The sequence below is a fragment of the Melospiza melodia genome, chromosome Z (assembly GCF_035770615.1).
Source record: "Melospiza melodia melodia isolate bMelMel2 chromosome Z, bMelMel2.pri, whole genome shotgun sequence".
Lineage (NCBI taxonomy): Eukaryota > Metazoa > Chordata > Aves > Passeriformes > Passerellidae > Melospiza > Melospiza melodia.
The window spans coordinates 30,600,258-30,620,276 of NC_086226.1; positions in this window are offsets into that span (position 1 = coordinate 30,600,258).

A 20,019-nucleotide genomic window follows, 5' to 3' on the forward strand; every position below is an offset into this window, starting at 1 on the left:
GAAAATATTTTAAATTTCATTTCATGTTATTAAAATGATGAAAAGAAAATATAACAATTTGTTCCCTTTTCTCTCTCCCGTAGCAAAGGATTCCCATAAATATTTTTTTTTCTAGAGTTTTAAGCATTAGCGATGACAGGAGATAAATATGTCCCTCTCAATCAATTCTTTAATTGTTTCTCCACTTATAGGAAGAAACAATACACTGATGGCAATATAGAAAAAATTAATATAGGCACTCTAGCTATAAGTGAATCTTGTGGAACAACACTTTAATTTGATGCTGTAGTTAATGAAATACCCCACTATTCCTTCTGCAGAAGCCATCTTGCAGATCTCTGAGTTCCTTAGCAATTAAAACAATCAACAAAACAATTGCACATTAAAAATAATTCAATACTTTCGCTCTTCGATGCTGTGATAAAATTACATTTATGACTAATTCAATTTTCCTATTTCCTTTCATCATGCCAGGTGACAGGCATTTTTGAGTGATTTATTTTGCATAAACGCCAGTCAGCCTTGCAGTAATTATCCATATGAAAATCTTTGTTCACTTGTTTTAGAAAATGTAAAACCGCTTCTTCTGCAGTGGAGAACTTGTCTTGTTTATAGACTGCTATCATGGGAATTTTTGTCACTGCCATGATTTACTTGGAACTGCAGCTTAATCATGCTTGTATCATGATCATTGCTTGGCAGTTGTGTGGTTGTATGTATATTCCAGATCTGTTTCCTATGTAATCCATTACCAAGCTGAAGACAATCAACAATTGCTTACTGTGGTGCAGCTTCAAAAGCTTAACTGATTGATTTTTTTTTCTATCCTTACATATATTATAAATGATTAAGTAAAGGATATTTCCTCTGAGTTAGAGCAAGTTATTTTCCAAGAAAATCCTTTCTGTGGTGAGTGATTGTAGTGTATTCAAAGCAAGAATGTGTCAGTCTTCCTCGTGAATGTTTGGTGCTACTGTAATATAAAAGAGAATTTCTGTATTACTGTAATATAAACCAGAATTTCATACTATTCTTGTTCTATTTTCTGTGAGGTTTATCTTGAAACAGTTATCAGATCTGATCACATTCTATTGATATTGTTTATGTGTTGTCAGTGATCTCTTAGTTGCATTTCATTTTTGACAAGGATTTTGACATTGCAATCCTAATTGCAAACCACTAAATTTTAACATTCTTTGTAACCGTATAGAAAGAACTCCAACCCTAGTATATAGACCCACAAAAGCCAGAGAGGAGAAATGAACTGTCAGTAGGAAGATCAAGAATATACCTGAATTTGGAGGTGAAAGAGAAACTTCTGAGGCTTTTTGAGCTACGGACCCTCTTCTAGCAAAAGACTACTAAGACAAAGCAGTTTGTTCTCATTTCTGCCTTCTTTTCAAAAAAAGTCCACACTTAATGAAATCTTTCCCTGTTACTGTTCCTGACCAGGTGAGAACATAGTATAAAGGACCAGGAGAGAACACTGACTGGCAGCAGCAGATGGGAATCCGTCCAAAAGAAATATCTTACTATTTTTGCATACAAATACTATCTCTGTGTGGTTTGTGCCTGGGAAAAGCAACCTCTCTTTCTTTTTAAGCTACTTTTTTTTTTTTTTTTTTTTTTTTTTTTTTTCCTAAAAGAATTAAGGTTTTTTCAGAAGGACAATGGGACTTTCCTCCTGTCTCAATGTGTTGGTGTTCAATAACTGTCCTGGTATCTATGAAGGGCAGCATGATTTCTGCTGTCATGGTTTAATCCAAGCTGACAACACACAGCCACACATTCATGCTCCCACAACAAATGGGGAGGAGAATCAGAGGAGCAAACCTGAGAGAACTCATAGGTGGAGATATGGACATTTTAATAGGGAAGCAAAAGCTGTGAACACATGCAGAGCAAAGCAAGGGATTCATTCACTGCTTCCGATGGGCAGGGAGGTGTCAGCCATCCTCAGGGCAGCAGGGCCTCATCACGTGTAACAGTGGTCCCTGTGATTGTCCCAACCTTTCTCCTCCTTCCTTCAGCTTTCTGTACTAAGCACGACATCCCAATATGTTCAACACATTCCAACACCAAAAACATGGCTCCGTACAAGCTAATATAGAAAAAATTAATTCTAAGGAAAAAATTGCTTTTGTCCTTAATTCCTATTTTGTTGATGTCTCTTCAACTGCCAGCAATATTTCAGAGCTAATTTAGGAAGATCCAAAACCAAAACTCAACTTTTGGTCTTCTGTTTTGATGGATGTCTTCTATTCAATATCTATTGAACATACTAAATCCACTCTAATTCCATTAACCAGAATAAGTCTCCCTTAGGAGAGAAGTGGTTGTAGTACTCTAAATTGTGGGGCATTATTCCAGAAATTTTGTAGCTTGTGACAGATCTGATCTACTCCTTCAAGGCATGGCCTTGTGTACTTTTCTGAACCATGGATCAAGACCTTCATCATGTGCTGATTGTTGGGAGGCTATATGTCCTCCACTCTAATGTCTCTTAGGAAAGAATTGCCAGCTGAGTTTTCATGTTAAATTGCAGCTGACGTGCTGCAGTTGTTTGTTACTTGATTGTGATTGGCTTCCAGAGCAGTTTCCAACACTTAAAGTAAAATTTTTAATTTTCATCCCTGAACTTCCAATTTATTCAAGATATTAAGTAAATTTGAAAATTTTCCTATATATTTCTTTCTGATTCTGAGAAAAACACACTAAAAAATTTAATGAATTCTCCTCTTGCCCTGAAGTGGAAAGCCAATAACAATACATTATACATTTAAAAAGCATTTCATTAAAGTTAACTTCAGAATATACTACTAGTTATAGATAATTTAATTGTTATGTATTAGCATAAGATATGTTTAACATTCTTTTCAAGCTTTCATATTCTTGAAATTTATTATGTCAATCGTAAGCTGCTATGACATCACAAGATGAATTCAAAGCAATGATTACTTTAGTATTTAAAATGCTTGGAGTGTACCAATTATTCAGACTGCTAAGTGAAAGTAAAAATGTCAGCTTAGCTCTCTATAATCCCATAATGTTTAAAGGTTCATGAATTACACATAGACCAGAGAGGAGAGAAGTTAGTTTGAGTAAAAGACATTTTCTCTGCAAAATATGCTGAAACCAGATCCTTTAAAATATTCTAGTGATTAATCAGAGTGATTTAAAACACTTGATTACTTAAGTCCTTGTGCTTGAATTTACTTTCAGCATAAAGCTTTCCTTATTTATTATGAACTGTAAGTAAATAGTGTGTGCAATGCTTTATAGATGTTCATCTGTAAAATGTACGGGATACGGGATTTGTATTTTCCTGCTATTTAAACCAAGCTGAGAAATGCAGACACAAAAAGCATGTGTCTGAGTCTCAAAATTTATTTTGTCTGTTTTTAAATGCTATGTCATCATGCTACTTCTGAAGATCTTAGCCAAATATTGAGGTCCTTCAGAAGTAAGGTTATGTTTCCTCTACTGGTACCAGGTAATGGAAGTAGAAGAAAACAGTCTTGAGACTAAACTCAGTCCTGGAAACTGCTGCAGAAAAACATTACTATAGGCCGATATTGGAAGTAGAAGAAAACAAGCTTGAGACTAGACTCAGTTCAAGAAACTGCTGCAGAAAAACATTACTATAGGCTGATAAAGAACCAGGGGGCCAAGTGGTACATTCATGGAATCACAGAATAATTTAGATTGGAAAAGACCTCTGAAGTCATCTAACCCAATTGTTGACCTAAACTGACAAGGTCAACATTAAACCATGTCATGAAGTGCCACATCTACATATCTTTTAAATACCCTTAGGGATGGTGACTCAACCACTCCTTTGGGCAGCCTGTTGAAATTTCCATATAGAAATTTCCATTAGCATCCTGCCTGAATCTCCTCTGGCTCAACTTGTTTTCTGAGAGAAGAGACTGAACCCCCCCCCCCCCCACCCCCCCAATTGCAACCTCTTTTCAGCTAGTTCTAGAGAAATAAAATTCTCTCTATATACACCTTTTCTCCTGGCTTAACACTCCCAGCTTTCTTACTCACCCACAGCACTTGTGCCCCAGAGCCTGCCCCAGCTCCACTGCCCTTCTCTGGGCTCTCTCCAGCCCCTCAGGGCCTTTCCTGCAGTGAGGGCCCAGCCCTGGACACAGCACTGGAGGTGCGGCCTCAGCAGGGCCCAGCACAGGGGGACAATCCCTGCCCTGGCCCTGCTGGCCACAGCATTGCTGATCCAGGCCAGGATGCCATTGGCCTTCTTGGCCCCCTGGGCACAGCCTGGCTCATGTCCAGCTGCTGTCACCAGCACCCCCAGCTCCTTTCCAGCCACTCTGCCCCAGCCTGTGGAGCTGCCTGGGGCTGTTGTGACCCAAGGGCAGGGCCTGGCACTGGGCCTTGTTGAACCTCACTCCACTGGCCTCAGCCATGATCCAGCCTGCCCAGATCCCTCTGCAGGGACTTCCTGCCCTCCAGCAGAACAACACTCTCACCCAGTGAGTGGTGTCACCTGCAAACTGAGTGAGGGTGCACTTGATGCCCTCATCCAGCTCATCAGCAAAGACATTAAACAGGACTGTCCCCAGTACAGAGCCCAGCAGAGCCCCACTGGTGGCTGGCCATCAACTGGATTTATCTGCATTCACCACTCTCTGGGCCTGGCCATCCATTGACTTTTTAACCAAATGAAAATGGCATCTGTCCAAGACATGAGTAGGCTGTTTCTCCAGGAAAATGCTGTGTGAACATTTTTGGAAGCTTAACAAATGTCCATGCAGACATTATTCATAGCCTCTTCCTCATAAAGTGAGTTGGTCAGTCTGTCATAGAGGGAGATCATGTTAGCTAAGCAGGACTTGCCTTTCTTAAACTCATCTGGCTGGGCCTGATCCCCTGGGTGTGCTGCATATGTCATTTGATGGCACTTGAGATGACCTCTCCCCAGCCTTGCTGCAGTACCAGGGTCAGAGTGACAGGCTTGCAGTTCTCTTGATTCTCCTTCCTGTCCTTGTGGGTGGCTCAAATTTGCCAACCTCTGGTCAACTGAAGCTCCCCAGTGAACCAGAACTGCTGATAAATGATGGGAAGAGGCTCAGTGAGAACTTCCACCAGCTCCCTCAGTACCCATGAGAGGATCTTAACTGGCCCCAAAGATCTCTGTGTGTCTAGGTGATGTAGGAGATCACTGACTGTGTAGTCTTGGATTATGGAACTTCATTTGCTCCCTGTCCCTGACTTCCAGCTTAGGGGGCCTAGTACTCAAAACCCAGTTGGTTTTACTATTGAAAAGTGAGGTAAAGAAGACATTTTCTCTGTGTTTTCTTCATCCTTTTCCCCCCATGTCCAATAAACAGGGATTCAATTAAAAGGAATTTCTCCAAAATTCCTTTTAAAGCAACAAAGGGGAAGGATTGGTACTTTGTTCTTTTATACTCTCCCTTTTAACAATGTGTGATAAGTATTATTAAGCTTGTATTTGTAGTGACAGGAATAATAAACATTCAGTATTAAACTATCTATTTAAATAGTCAGAAAAAGTTCAGGACCAATTTTCACATTCACTTATAGCTCATATATAGTTTTAAGAATGAAATCAGTCCATTCCCCTGTGTGGGTTTGAAAATACTTTCATCTTCATGCCTACCTTTCTATTGTTTTCTGTTGGAAATCCTAGATTAACTTTGTTACTTGGTAATGAGCATTTCATACAGGGAACTGCCAACCCAAGTAGTTGAAGAAAAAGATAAAACTTCTGTTTTGCAGTTTTGCAACACTTCTGGAGAGCTCTACTGAAGCAGCATAACTCGAAGTGAATTCAACAATCTCTCTGTCCAGATATAAAAAGTAGGGTCTAACTCAATTACAGCTAAAATAACCTATGCATTGGATGTATCAGGTATGCAAACTTTAATCTGTGAAGGTTTGATTTAGTTTCTCTTCAGATGTATGGGTAGTATGGTGACAGATCTGGTTGAGCTTAGAAATCCTTAATGAGTTTGCATTTGTATTTCTATATCTCAGAATAAAAATTCCATCATGAAAGAATCACACTGTCTTTTATTATGAAGGATTATTAATTTTTCTTAAAGATCTTATCTGGTTACAGTAAATTGTTCTGGGTCTCAGAAAGAATTTCACATTTTTATCTGAAAAGTCTTTTCTGGCAAAATGTTGAAGAAGCATTAGTGGCAAGAGTGACTAGCTTGTAGAGGCTCTGGTTTGAGAAATTCTGAGATGTAAGCAACTGCAATGCATCCACTGATGATATGTAAAGTATTGTGATGCACCTGGTCTTTAATTCTTTCATAACCTCAGCAAAATTGAAAATTTTGTTGGGAGCTGTGCATTGAATGTGATTAAGGGCCAAGAAATATTATTGTTCTATCCTGTATGGACTTCCAAATGTCTTTAAAATAACATTGATGATATTATGACATCCAGACTTATAATACAAATAATAAAGATTATACCTACTATTTCCTAGGTAAATATTCATAGTTTTCAGGTGAAAAGGTAACACTCTCCAAGTAATTTCATTGACCAACAAGATTTCGTTCTTCTTTAATTCATATTATCAAGGTTATTGGTTGGTGATGATTTTTGAATACTCTTGATGGTTTCCAAGTGCAACTCTATTTCCTCAGGCATATTCTGAATCTTCTTTGAAGAAGGAACAGGAGGCTATGAGAAGGAGAATCTTTTCCCAGGTTATGAGTCACACTAAGATCATTGTCTTCTTTCATTCAAGGTCAGAAATCAGTGTGACTTTTGGTAAAATAGATGGTTTTATAAAGATTTGACTGTATAAAAGAATAAATTTTTTGCTGTTCAAATCTCTCTGCTGCTGATTATCATAATTAAAAATGCAATTCAACTATCCAGAATTATTTGCTTATTGATTTTCTTAAAATACCTTTCCAAAATCTTATGAAAATTAAAATCTCAGTTAAATTTTAAAATGCACTTGTCTTGGTTTACAATGCTTTTACTATATTAAGCTCTTATAAAAATGTTCAATTCATTCATATTGTGAACCAGATCCTACACTTAGTATTTCTCTTTGAAGTTATTCATTAAAGACTGGAATCTTAGATAGCTACATTATTTTCAGTAGGCCTTATTATCTTTAGGTGACGTTACTGACTGATGATGATATAAAAACTTACCTGTGTTGCCAGCACATCTGTGATGTATACTAGGAAGACAGATTTATCATATTCTTACAACCTATGAGGTGTAAAAGAAATGCTCAAAAGTATCATTATACAAGGACATTACATAATTTATAAGTTTGCCAAGTAGTGACAAGAAGAACCAGAAAAAAGAGACGTATTTCAGTTTCTTGGTGTAGAGCTGCACCCAAGATTTTTCAGAAGATAGGTGAGAGTTTTTTCCATGTACACTGTCAATGAAATGCATATTGGAAAGGAGACAATTGTACTATCTGATTCTGGTCTAATAACTCATGTGGACAAAGGGAAAGGCATTGCAGCTGACTTCACTGCATTTTTATTGCAGATGTTGCAGTCTGATCAGATTAGGGTTTTATTATATAAATAGTTGGAATTACAAATATTTTCAAAAGTTTTCTCTTGGTCAGCTCCATAGATGTTTCCATAACCATTGCATAATATGTTACTAAGAAAACTGAAAAAATTAGAAAATTTAGAAAATATTTAAAACATGATGGTGAATATTTCTTCTGAGTTTAAGTAACAGTTAACAGTATAATGATCAACTAGTGAAAGATAGAGTAAGCTTTAAGAAAACTGCAACCACATGAAAACTTCCTAAGAAAAATGTTTGGACAGCATAATTTACTGACTAAATAAAAGCTGAACAGAGAAGTCTGTATTGAGTAGAGAAAGAAAGTCTACTGGATTTCAGGAATACAAATTAAACATTATGACTATGTTTTTTTCAAATGAATAGGTAAGAAGCATTAATTAAACTGTTTAAAAATAAATTAGAAACACATGCAGACATGCTGTCTCTCCCTGGAGGGAGGTAGATGGAATAACAAGTGTCTGCCACCTTGAATTTGCCAACAAATCCATACAATAGGCAGAAATAAGCTTCACATTTTATTTTACTGCTCAGTGATTTAATGTTTTATAATTCAATTCTTTGTCTTTTGCTGGACTTCTTCTTCAATAACAAGGATGCTGTATTCCACAGTGCCTCTTTTTTCCAGCTAAAATACATATTAAAAAAGAAGCATCAGATTAGCTTCAAAGATTAGGCATGTAAGAAACATAGTGACATCAAAAACTGAAATATATCGAAACACAATGAGTTAATAGAATGGCTACTTTCTGCCTTCAAGCAGAGCTATAAAAAGTGAAACAAATCTGTGTGCAGTTCCTGTGCAGATTATAATCAATATCTTTAATTTTTAAAGTGTACTTAGGTTTTTGGGGTGATCATTTGTTGTTGACATTTTATCTGTTTTAGCATGAGTAAATAAAAGGACAGTGTTCTTGATGAGGTGCTTCCTCCTGGCTCTGGAAACAATTTTGCTGTACTAAATTGCTAGAAAATTTAGTAGGTGCAAGAATAATGAAACCATATTGATGCACACCTAAAGCACCAAGTTAGATTTGCTCATATCTTTGACTGTCAGTAGACTTGAAGTTTAATCTAATCCTTATTCTGAGGTGATTATTGGTATCCCAAAGTATTATGATAAAACAATGTATTTAATTTATTGAAAAGATAAGTGGAAAAAACCAAACCAAATACAAGCAATAGCATAGTATAATAGTGTGTTTCTCCTCTCTTAGGAGGCAGAAAGTTTATATTAACCAACATGGAAGCTGAGTTTAAGTCTTCATGTAAATGGAAGGGGAAAGCACATAAAATTTTTTCTTTTAGGACAGAAGGTGAATTAACCATGACTTCAAGTCCCAAAGTATTTATGGGGATGAGTGGAAGGACATACAGTTCAGAGGATTTTTCTGAATATTTTGTTTTGTTTTATTCATGGAATTTAAATCAAGTATTTTCCACTGCAGCTGTGTGAATCTCACTAGTATTTATATTGACCTTTTAATTGTTATAAAATCATGTATTTTGGTACAATTATCATTAACTTGCAAGCAATAACCTTTTACATGTTTAAAGTGGTTGCAGTTCTTGTTATTATAGACCACTTTCAATGCTGTTCATTTGGTATGCTGTGTTTTTAACACAAATGTAATCCACTCTGTATTTTCCATTTAAAATGCATAAGGCAAAGTGCATCATAACAGGATGTAACTATGTATTAATCAAATTAGCACAACACTTCAAAGGCCCTGGCTTTTTACTAGGCTACTGTTAGACCACAATTCATGATGGAAAGCAGCAGTATAATGAAAGGCTTGGCAAGGGAGCTGTTTATTTTCTTTCCAGAAAGATATATTGTGGGTTAATTTTCATGATGGGAAAAAATGTGGAGGAAAAGTAACAGTAAGCATTAAGCTAAAGCACAATAAATGGAATTTAAAATACTACTGTGGGTTTGCTATTGACAAGCATAAATGTAGTAATTAGTTGATGACACAACAGAGCTCAAACGACCTATTGTTTAATTATTCAAACTTCATGATCCAAACAAAGAAATGTCAGATTATTCAATATTCACACTGTGAAACAGGAACAGCTGGGAGGGTTCTTCCCTCATCATACATTTAACTTACTACGTAAATATAAAGCCCTTCAGATAATTCTTTTTAACTACTGTTTCTCAACAATTTCAAGTATATGCTACTTTTTTCTGGTTTAGGATCATTTTCAATTTTGTTTCAGAATATGAAATAAGATGCTGTGTCATACTGACTCCTGCATGGAATAGTCATAATTTAGGAAACCCAGTGTAAAATACTTACAGTGTACTGCAGAAAAGCACCAGCAATTTCAAAGAAATAGTGTCTACATTGCTCTCTGTGCAATGTAATGTAATGGCTTATAATGAAATGTAAAAATGGTTCTCTTGCTTGAATGTATATTCTAACATCATTAGAGCTCCAGATAAAATTAAAATTATTTATGCTAAATTTTTGAATGAATTTTAAATTTCTTCATATGTATTTGTCCCATTAACCCATTTCCATTTTCTTCATTTATGTTTTTGGGCTGCAGGGTAGTTTGAAATTCAGTCATCCACTGTTTTGTTACTCATTTATTTATGCAAAATTTTATGCATGCAAGCTATTAATGTTGTTTTCTAAATCAGTATGTAGTCATTACACCCACTGCTGTTTTCTATTTATTCCCAGTAGATAAAGGAAATAATACTCCATCCTCTCATTTATGTTTTTTACAACATATGAGAAGTTTTTATGGCCATATCTCTGTTTTCATTATTGAAGTTCATTAATAATAACAAAGTCTGTATGAGCACCTTTTTGGAGATGCTAAAAATGACTGAAATTTGTCCTATGGAAACCTGCTTTGACATACTTGATTTGACATGCACACAGGCTCTTGCTAGAGAAAATCACTGAGGAAATGTTATTTTAAGTTATGATGGTAATGCTTCCAAAAGGAAGATTGAAGCTGACAGGATAAGTCTTTAGGAACCTTTCAATTACAAAAGAATGCAGTCAGTGCAAATTCAGAAACAGTTCAGAGATTAAAAGTATTAAAAAGGGAATCTACCTCTAAGAGTGCATACATTCCTTTTATGTGACATCTATAAAGGAGACACAGTACCTATATGAGAATTTTAAAAATGATAACAGAAAGTTGTATTAGTTATCCTTCTATAGTGAATCTAAGTATTAGGTAACACAGATTTCAAATTATGTTTGAATCATCTTTTTCTTAATAGCCAATTTAAGTTATTTTTTGAAGAGGAAACTTAGTATTTAAATATATCTTCAGCAATTTGCTAAACAAAAAGTAAAAACCTCCTGAACTGGAACCCTAAATCAACTACATTAATAGTCCTTAATGTTTCATGGTTTAATGTGATATTTTTAATGCTTATAATTTTGGGATATTTTTGTTAGCTTATTTCTCTTTTCTGCTTGGGAGAAGATAGATTGCTGACAAAAATACTGCACACATTGACAAAGATGATTGCAGTCACATAAAAAGTAGCTGTTGTTATTGACTGTAAAAGGAGAACTGTGCACACACACACATATGCAAATATTTCCTTTGACTATAAAAATGTCAACAATTCAAATCACTCCACGAGACTTCATTGTACCTGAAGAGCTGCTGTCCAGAAATTTGATACACACTTATTGGAGTATTTATATTTAGTTCTGACTCTGTGATGTGTTGTATAAGAAATACTTTCATCTGAAAATTTCCAGCTAACTTTTAGTTTCAGTTTTAGCTTAACCTTACTGGTTAAGTTACTTTTTTGTGTCATGTCCCCCACAATGGCTTCACAGAAACTGCCTATGTATTGTCTAACAGTATCTTGTTTTCATTGTGAATGGCCAGGGTCAAATATGAGGATAATTTTTTATCTTAATCATGAAAAACTCTCACCACAGAGATGGCTGGATAGAAATGCTCATTTAAAGAAAGAGAAATTTTAGATGAGAGGACCTATAATGTGATTTAGCTATTTCTTTGCACCATTCTCTGTAGTAAAGTATTCCCATGTTCCATCTAGATGAGATTTAGACCATTCAAATCACATCTCTAAAGAGTCTTTTTCATACCTGACAGAACTTGAAACATGAGAATATATCTTTTTTTCTCATTTTTTTTCTTTTACTTCTAGGTTGAATTTTAGAATAACATCAAATTGATATTTCTTATCAAAATAGGAAGAGGATAATTTTTTTCTGTTGCAAGCTGTGAATATTATTCAAACACATAAGATTAAGCAGTACTAACTTGCAGGACATCTTGATGTGTTCAGTATAACAATCCTACAAGAAAGAAAAAGTAATTCTGAATATTTGGCTTCTTTCTAAAAGGTTTCTTTACTAGAAGGCTAGTGAAATTTTAGGTAAATAGAGTTTATGGGAAAATAAATGCAGTACTTTGAAATTTCTGCCATAGAGAAATTCAGCACTGGTTTCTGGAATGGGAACAGAGGAATCATATGTCTGTACCTCTCTCAAGGAGAAGGGGACTATCCAGTCACTGCTTCACAAAAGGTAAAAGTCATGTTTATATGGAGAACACATGTATTAAAATTTATCTAGGAAATCAGCTTGCCTGAGTTGGGTTTTTAGAGCACTGAATTTCCTCCTACACCAACATCACAAGGACTGAGAACGTCAAATCAGGGAACTGGTCTATACATGAGGGTGCAGAACAATTTCAGCAGTGCTTGCTGTTCTGGTAGGAAAGAATACTGTTTTTAAAACTGTTTGTCTCTCATATCACTATTTAGGCAGTATAGATCAGAAAACTGAAGGTACAGCATCTCAGGGAGAATTTTATCACTTTAGCAGAAGGTAGAAACATTTAAAAATCAATTTAAAAGGAGGGGAACAGTGCTGATAGTGAACAGAGTGCTTTTTATAGGAAAGACCACCCGGTGGTGAGAAAAACACTATTGTATTTTATTTATATAATTTTCCTTCAGAAATATATCTAGAAGATCTCTTCCAAAACCAAGAAGTAGAATATGTGGTGAGAATTCAGATATCTCTCCAAGAGAAGCTCTCATCCAGGAAAAGTGTTTTTTAGATTCTTCAACTGAAATTTTTAAACTTTTGAAATTCTTACTGAATCATGACCATTTTCTCATCATATTTATTTTCATTTCCCTCTTGGTTAATTTAATTCCTCTCTGAAATTATAGTCTTGCGTAAAATTCTTCTGCCTTTATTTATATATAAAATTAAAGCATCCTATGTTTCAAAGATATTTATTATTCATTTCATCATAGGATAAAAGCAAATAATCTCACCCCATCTCACAGGAAATTTTCCAAACACATACATCTAGCTTGCGTTACATGTTAGGTGCACATATATTTGGTTTATTTATTACATTTATTGTTCTTTTTAAAAATAACTCAAAAAATTAAATTAAATTATTAAATTAATAAAAGAGGAGCCTTCAGGACTTAATAAAAATTCTTTACTTAAGGTATACCACATGTATGCAGGAAATTGCACTATTTATTTTTACACTACAAACCACTCAATTTCAAGTATTAGAGATAGAGTTAAGAATAAATAAACTAATTTAAAATAAAATTCCTCATGTTACTGAAGTTTTATTACCCTAGGCTTGGAATGATTTCAGATGTCGGACAGCTACCCTTCAAATATTCACACAATTTGCCATGTAGAAGCAGCATACTTGTTCAATTCTTCTTTAATCTTTAGGCTTGTAGACCTCCATAAAATCAAGGCAAATCTAATGGTTATGTTCCTAAATAAACCAAGAGTTGACATCCAACTACTTTTTTAGTATGTACAATTTTTAAGAATATCTGCTCAAGATATAAACTGAGAAGGATAAAGCCAAGATTCATTTCCAAACATTAACTCACATTTCTGTGTCAACTTTTCAACACTTCAATCATGCTAAAACTTTATGAAGTTTAATCTCAACCTGTAACTATATCAAATTCTCTTGCTAGCACATGTGATTTTTACTTCTTCTTTAGCTAATTATTCAGAATGCAAGATTTTTTTGTATGTGTTTGCGTAAAAGTGTGTTAACATCTCTTCACCCTAAATATGTCAAAATGGGACTTCTTTAATTAAATTTATAGATTTTACAAGGGAATCATCTGTCCTTTATCCATGTCTTCTCAAATCTGTGTATGGTATGAAAGTATGAAGGATATCCACTAAAACGGAGTATACAGTTTTTTAGAGTTTGGTGAATGCAGAGAAAACCCTCCTATTATAGCCAGTTTGACACTTTGAGGTTCACTGAGCAGCAAATGTTGTTCTCTTTTGTTTTGTGATGGCTGAAAAGAAAATACTGATTTACTTGCTCTGCATGTGAACTTTTAGTCATAAAATGAACAGAAGATAAAATATAGTCAGGTACTGAAACCTTTGTTCAACAAAGTCAAAAAGGCTTTTTAAAAGAATTGTTTTGCTAATATTTTTCAGTAAAACAAAGTATTCTTTCAGTGAAGAAATTTGTCTGTTTAAAACTTTAGTAGGGCTTTTGGCATCAAGGTTTTCTGTTTTCAAATGGTATCAAAATGTCTATTTTCACAAATATTTTACTATTTTTAAAATGGTATCAAAACTATTGCAAATGATGCTAGGACATCCAATAATTACAAAGTTTTTCTTTTAGCCCTAGCTGAATCTAATGTTTATCTTCTAATATCTCTCTGTTGTTTTTTTTCTTCCAACCAAGACATGTTGCCATCCATATGTAGAAGCCAGTTCCTGGCCCTGAAGATTTACTAATGTGGATGCTGTTCTCTTCATTGTTCTCCCCTGGGCTGTGATATGACAGGTACCTGAGGTTGGATCTGTCTCATGTCTGGGAGCAAGCTTTGAAAAAATTCCCTGTGCACTTTCCCTGCTTTATTCACACTATATAATGAGATGTTTGCTACTTCTTTCTTGCTTTCAGTCCTGGTAGAGCAGGAGGGTACTGGCAATATAACTAGAAGTCCTGCTTGTGAGATTTCAAACCCAACTCCCAGATCAGAATGCTTAGATAATGTCTGGTGTCCATCTAAAATGAAATGAATCTCCTAAAGTTTTAGTTAGTTGGTTAGTTTTGATTATTGTGAGTACATATGTGCTGTTGTCAGTTAATATCCTACTTAGGTAAAGTTTACTTAATAGAAAAAAGCTCTAATTATATACAGCTGTATACCAGTAATATTTTTGTAGGGAGCTTTTTGCATACAGGAAGATATAAATTAAATGAACAAGACATGACCTAAGACAATACATAACTGTTTCCTTAGTTCCAAAAATGCATTTATTGATTTTGTTTTCACATGGTCAGAATAATACAAACATTTGTCAGCTGCATCCTTCAGCACTCAGCCCATGCAGAGCTATTAAAAGTTATCCTTATAGATCCCACCACAAATAAAATGCTGTTGCAGTACATACAATTATGTCCTTTCTTCAGATATACAAATAAATATAGTCTTCACAGAGTAGTATTAGCTGTGTTAGAATACTTCGGTTGCCATTGGTACCAATAGGCATGATAATACTTTTGGGATGAATTATGTATTAATTGTTTTGTTGAAAATGGAGATGAACTTTATTTATGGCTGGATTTCTCTAAAAGGGTTACGAGGGTTGCTCTTCTATTGTGCACACCAGGTTTTCAAATCAATATTTATACATTTTCTGCAATGCTAATGCAACCCTATCCATTTGTTAAAATAAACAATAAAACCTGACCTATTTACAGTGCTCTATATATGTTACACCATCTACTCTATAAACACCACTGTAAAGAATTAACACTCTGGTTTCAGTGGTGTGATTTATCAAATATGCAATCTGAAAATCCAACATCCTGTTGTATGGTGCTATCATGTATGTAGCTCTCTAAAGTGATGTGGAGGACTGTATGAGAATGAGATACAGGACTAAACAAGTTAATTGCTCTCCATCAAAATTTGGAAACTTATTGGAAAATTGAAAATCCAGGCTTAGGTTCAAGGATCAGGCCACTTTCTCTGCTAATGTCCAGAAAAAGTAGCCCTTTTGAATCCAAATTTATACCTTCTGAAGATATAATTCATGTCTTTGAGAATATATCTCCATTCTAAATTGCTAGATTTCTTAATACTCTTCCCATCACTCCTCAACTTTGACCCTGTAGAATCACTACCTACTGAAAGGAGAGGGGCTTTTAGCCCACATGGCTCATCCATCTTTAAATCTTTTCTTCGATCTTCTTTCCTTTTTAAAACCAGGAGTGCTGACAACTGCACTGAGTGTTAGCTGAGTGAGTAGCCTTAATTTATCTTATTAGAATCTGAGCCCCAACCACCAACCTCATTTCACCTCAGACCCTTTCCCCACATTTATTAAAAATGACTTATGTTCCTCTCAGATAATTTGCATAGAAAAGATATGTCAAGTGCTTAAGTGCGACGGATCCTGAATTCAATAAACCCGTATCAAAATTTTCACTATCTCATAACATTAAACATTAATTTTACATATATAATCAGTAAAGTCCTTATATCATAAATAAGAACTCCAAGTAGCTATATTGAGAAATTTCATTTTGCACAATGTGAGACTATGTAGGTGCATATTATTCTTAAAGGATATTTAAATTTGTAATTTTACAAAAATTAATTGTTTAATTTTGCACCAGTAGAACCTATGCCAATGTATTCCTTTTTGTTTAAGTCAATGTCAATCTCACTTCAACATGTAGTGTTGGTTTCTATTTTCCAGGGATGTTTTTAAAGGAAGAAAAAACCGGCAATTGAAACACTGTCATCAGAATCCAGAAGTAAGTGTTTATGCTCAAAATATGTCTTTGTGATAGGCAAGACTCAGCTTCATCCTACTTCAGTTCCTGCAAGTCGTTCTAAGGTAGTTTTGCTTTCTTCTACAGTCATCAGAAAAATAAAATGGATATGCCTGGACAGATATTCATATTTCATAATGTCAGTGTCAAAGTTACATGGATAGATTGTTCTTCAGATGCTGGAATCCCCCCACTGACTATGAAAGAGCACAAACAGATATTTTATACTGATTATATCAGCTTAAGATAACTAAAACTAGGTGATGAATCCAGGCCTAAACCACCTGAATATTGAAACTACTTGGGAGTTTTAGGCTCTTACTATTCCAATAGAAGAATTACGCTTGCTGTCACTGATGGAACAATAACCAATAATGCAAGAATGGACTAAAGATGGCTTATGAAACATACAATATTTCCGTTATAATAGTCCAAGTCTGTAAGTGCAGACATGGCTGATGCCTTCTATAGTGCAGGTTTAGCTCTAAGGTGAACATGTAGAGCTCCCTGGAAGTCCAGAGGAAGCTGGCTGCTTCACCTGAGGAATGTCAAGAAGCAGACCCAGCTCTGCAATAGCACCATCTTTTATGGGCTAAACAAACAAAGGCAGATTCAAGATAAGAGCCATATTGAAGGAGAAGTCTTGCTTACAGATACTGAACATCACTATTCCTTTGATAAACAAAAGTCACTAATAAGGATTTGATGAAAAGTAAAGAGTTTTTATATGTACATAGGCATAATTTCCCTTATAAATGAAGGAAAAAATATTTGCTTTTTCTTCTTGAATATTAAATATGTTTCTTGAGGAAAAACCACTATCCTCAGATGTAAGCTTAGTGGGCAATATTTTGAAAGTATGAGGCAAATAAACATCAAAACTAAGTTTTAATAATCCCTTTAGTTCCCATTGCTCTGGTTTTACCTTTTTCTTTTTTTTTCAGTTTTACCTTTTTCTTTTTTTTTTCCAAGATAGCATTCAATCTTCTGGCTAGGGTTAAATTCAAAGATGGATTTAAGATTAATTATTAGGCAAGTAAAGTGCTTAACTTTTTTTGAACTGATTGCTGATAAAAAGCCTTTCAATATCACTTAGTATGCACTCTAAACACTCGATGGGCAGAAGATACAAGTGCTCCCTCACCATAATGAGAAGAGGCTGGCTGTGCTCTGAAGTTGCTGTCCCACAGGCTACAGTTGACAAGATCCCTGTATTATCTGTTCCGCAAGTGGAGCACTCATACTTATCATTGCAGGAGCTATCACTGTTACTTTTCCTCATATCATATTTAAGGAGCCTTCTTAAGCTGTCTGCTTCTTCCTGCAATTCATATGTGATGTTAAACATGGATATTTGTACTCACAATTGACATAGCTGAAATACAGAAAGAGAAATTATTTGTACTGTTTGCCAACAGAATAATTTTGTGATTCGCTGAGCAGTAACATCATCAGGTTTCATACCCTTATTTATATAACCCTTTATACACCCTTATTTATAAGTTTATATAACTATATATAAACTTATATAGTTAGCCACATTTGGAACAGACCATCATGAAAAAAAAAAAAAGAAAACCCACCAAAAATATGTATATGAAAAATGGAGGAAAAGAATCACAAGAGTACCCATCAGTCTTTGCTCTTCCTGTGATGTGAATTCTCTAGTAATATGAAATGGAATTATGCTGGTTAAGATACATTTAATAGTACCATTCTCAGAATAGTTTCAAGAAAAAACAGAATAAGTGTGAATGAAAGAGTAGGGCTGTCTGTGTTATTCAGGACTTTCTATTACATTTATGATCCTTGCTGGTATTTTCTAACCATTTGAATTAACACAGAAATACGGATGTGTCTAGGCAAATGTAATTATGTATAAAAAAAATCTCAAAAGTGAAATATTCTATCTCTTACCGTTTCTCTAAAGACACTTGTAAAGCACTTATCTAAAATGCTCTTTAGCCGTCTGAAATATGTTTTTTATCAATGGAATTGCTCAAAAATTAGAAAACTGGCAAATCATTCTGTATAAGTCTAGAGAGTTCATAATTTTTGCTTTATTTGATAACTTAGATAAGAATGATGAATGTATGAAGAGTTTATTCATTAATCAGTATTCCAACCTTTTTTGAGGACTGTTGAGCTTCTTATTTTCCTTGTATTTTTCTTCTACCTTCCTCCCTCCATTTTTGAAAAGTGTTTGTTTTTCTTAAATACGTTTTGTCATGTAGAAAATGGAAAATGTTTGTTTCTTTGCAAGTTAGAAGGGTCAAAATAATGTGAAAACAAAAGCAAAAAAAAAAGAACATTAAATTCTTCAAAAACATAGAAAAGCCTCAAAAATTTATAATTGGGCCAAAAGTCTGGTTTTTAAATATCTATTTTTTTTCTCTTCACGTGGACATGATTTTTAGACATTATTCCACTTTTTAGTAGGAATTTTGTAAAAAATTTGAAATATCAAAATTGATAGCTAAGTGTTAAAAAAAAAAATAAATTCCCTGGTCAATTATTTTCTATTTGCAGATTGTATCATACTGTTATTTTCTATTTGCAAATTTTGTCATACTGCTTACACACATGAATGTAAAGCTGACAACAGAAAAGTGGAAACACCTTTGTGTAGATTAACTTGAAATGAACACTGACCATGTTCTAGAGCTCAGAACAGGCAGTTCTAAAATTTCACCCAGTTTTCCTCTGCAGATGAGAAGTGCAACGCAATCTGCCTTATGTATAGAGGAAAAAGCACACAGAGCCAAGCACAGGTGAGTTTTACAGTTGGGAAAACCACTGGGAAACCAGCACATGGACTCACAAGCTGCCACTCTGCGGGACTTGAGCTGCTTGTGCTGCGCCACCTCTGCCGCGGGTGCCCGGCAGGGCCGAGCATGTGGCCACAGCTGTGCCCGTGGCAAGCTCCCCAGGGCTGAACAGGGCATTCTGAGTTGATGTTGCCTTTTGGCAGTGACTGTACAGCTATCTAAAATCCCATAGCTTTGGAAGGGGAGCACATCATCTGGGATGGCTGGCTGTACCTATTCCCCACCTCCCTCTGCATCCTGCTCTGCAGCACGGAGCCAGCCCTGGCAGTGGTGTGGAGGAGCAGGTGGCAGCTATCTAATGTCTTGCTAGGAAGCCACATGGACACGTTTTTCCCGCATGCAGACACCCCAGGGTCTTCTGCCTTTAGCAGAGGCCCATCTGCTGCTCTTTGCTGCTGCACATGCTGTAGAGGATACTAGTGCTTAAAGAAATGGGCAGTAACACTGTGGCACACATACCTGGGACCAAAGCATCAGCTGACATAAAGTTGTGGGGGCTGTGCTCTTTCTCAAAGATTTCAGTGTCTATCCCAGGTTATGAACATGGTTTTGAACTGTGCTAGAATTTAAAGATTTAAAATTACTATTTAATTTATCTTTTGATTATTTTCTTGGGAATGCATTGTATATTCAAGCACTATGCTGTTCTCTCTGAGGCTTCAGTTTTGGACCAAATTCAGACGTAATCTCTGTACTTTTCTCCTTCTGTAGATGACTGAACCAAAACAGTCTAACAACACAGAGGAGAAATCTAGCAGGTATGCTTCAAATGCAGTACTATAAATATAGAAAAACT